The 2,500-nt window shown below is 45.1% G+C and overlaps 1 protein-coding gene across 19 annotated transcripts in view; it reads left to right on the forward strand.

Annotated features, from left to right (window-relative positions):
• Positions 1–2,500, forward strand: part of LOC110508601 (uncharacterized) — a 111,253-nt gene that overhangs the window by 68,578 nt on the left and 40,175 nt on the right. The window lies entirely within an intron of this gene.

The raw sequence follows: 2,500 nt of genomic DNA on the forward strand, positions 1-2,500 counted from the left end.
CCTCTCTTTATCATCCCTCCTCCCTTACACTGGAACGGTTTACATCTTCCTCTCTTTATCATCCCTCCTCCCTTACACTGGAACGGTTTACATCTTCCTCTCTTTATCATCCCTCCTCCCTTACACTGGAACGGTATACATCTTCCTCTCTTTATCATCCCTCCTCCCTTTCACTGGAACGGTTTAACACCTTCCTCTCTTTATCATCCCTCCCTTACACTGGAACGGTTTACATCTTCCTCTCTTTATCATCCCTCCTCCCTTTCACTGGAACGGTTTAACACCTTCCTCTCTTTATCATCCCTCCCTTACACTGGAACGGTTTACATCTTCCTCTCTTTATCATCCCTCCTCCCTTTCACTGGAACGGTTTAACACCTTCCTCTCTTTATCATCCCTCCTCCCTTACACTGGAACGGTTTAACATCTTCCTCTCTTTATCATCCCTCCTCCCTTACACTGGAACGGTTTACATCTTCCTCTCTTTATCATCCCTCCTCCCTTACACTGGAACGGTTTACATCTTCCTCTCTTTATCATCCCTCCTCCCTTACACTGGAACGGTTTACATCTTCCTCTCTTTATCATCCCTCCTCCCTTACACTGGAACGGTTTACATCTTCCTCTCTTTATCATCCCTCCTCCCTTACACTGGAACGGTTTACATCTTCTTCTCTTTATCATCCCTCCTCCCTTACACTGGAACACTTTACATCTTCCTCTCTTTATCATCCCTCCTCCCTTACACTGGAACGGTTTAACATCTTCCTCTCTTTATCATCCCTCCTCCCTTACACTGGAACGGTATACATCTTCCTCTCTTTATCATCCCTCCTCCCTTACACTGGAACGGTTTAACATCTTCCTCTCTTTATCATCCCTCCTCCCTTACACTGGAACGGTATACATCTTCCTCTCTTTATCATCCCTCCTCCCTTACACTGGAACGGTTTACATCTTCCTCTCTTTATCATCCCTCCTACCTTACACTGGAACGGTTTAACATCTTCCTCTCTTTATCATCCCTCCTCCCTTACACTGGAACGGTATACATCTTCCTCTCTTTATCATCCCTCCTCCCTTACACTGGAACGGTTTAACATCTTCCTCTCTTTATCATCCCTCCTCCCTTACACTGGAACGGTATACATCTTCCTCTCTTTATCATCCCTCCTCCCTTACACTGGAACGGTTTACATCTTCCTCTCTTTATCATCCCTCCTACCTTACACTGGAACACTTTACATCTTCCTCTCTTTATCATCCCTCCTCCCTTACACTGGAACGGTTTAACATCTTCCTCTCTTTATCATCCCTCCTCCCTTACACTGGAACGGTTTACATCTTCCTCTCTTTATCATCCCTCCTCCCTTACACTGGAACGGTTGACATCTTCCTCTCTTTATCATCCCTCCTCCCTTACACTGGAACGGTTTAACATCTTCCTCTCTTTATCATCCCTCCTCCCTTACACTGGAACACTTTACATCTTCCTCTCTTTATCATCCCTCCTCCCTTACACTGGAACGGTTTAACACCTTCCTCTCTTTATCATCCCTCCTCCCTTACACTGGAACGGTTTAACATCTTCCTCTCTTTATCATCCCTCCTCCCTTACACTGGAACGGTTTAACATCTTCCTCTCTTTATCATCCCTCCTCCCTTACACTGGAACGGTTTACATCTTCCTCTCTTTATCATCCCTCCTCCCTTACACTGGAACGGTTTAACATCTTCCTCTCTTTATCATCCCTCCTCCCTTACACTGGAACGGTTTAACATATTCCTCTCTTTATCATCCCTCCTCCCTTACACTGGAACGGTTTACATCTTCCTCTCTTTATCATCCCTCCTCCCTTACACTGGAACGGTTTACATCTTCCTCTCTTTATCATCCCTCCTCCCTTACACTGGAACGGTTTAACATATTCCTCTCTTTATCATCCCCCCTCCCTTACACTGGAACGGTTTAACATCTTCCTCTCTTTATCATCCCTCCTCCCTTATACTGGAACGGTTTACATCTTCCTCTCTTTATCATCCCTCCTACCTTACACTGGAACGGTTTACATCTTCCTCTCTTTATCATCCCTCCTCCCTTACACTGGAACGGTTTACATCTTCCTCTCTTTATCATCCCTCCTCTCTTACACTGGAACGGTTTACATCTTCCTCTCTTTATCATCCCTCCTCCCTTACACTGGAACGGTTTACATCTTCCTCTCTTTATCATCCCTCCTCCCTTACACTGGAACGGTTTAACATCTTCCTCTCTTTATCATCCCTCCTCCCTTACACTGGAACGGTTTAACATCTTCCTCTCTTTATCATCCCTCCTCCCTTACACTGGAACGGTTTAACATCTTCCTCTCTTTATCATCCCTCCCTTACACTGGAACGGTTTAACATCTTCCTCTCTTTATCATCCCTCCTCCCTTACACTGGAACGGTTTAACATCTTCCTCTCTTTATCATCCCTTCCTTACACTGGAACGGTTTA

This window comes from Oncorhynchus mykiss, chromosome 3, assembly GCF_057628025.1.
Source record: "Oncorhynchus mykiss isolate SJ-2025 chromosome 3, ASM5762802v1, whole genome shotgun sequence".
Taxonomy (NCBI): Eukaryota; Metazoa; Chordata; class Actinopteri; order Salmoniformes; family Salmonidae; genus Oncorhynchus; species Oncorhynchus mykiss.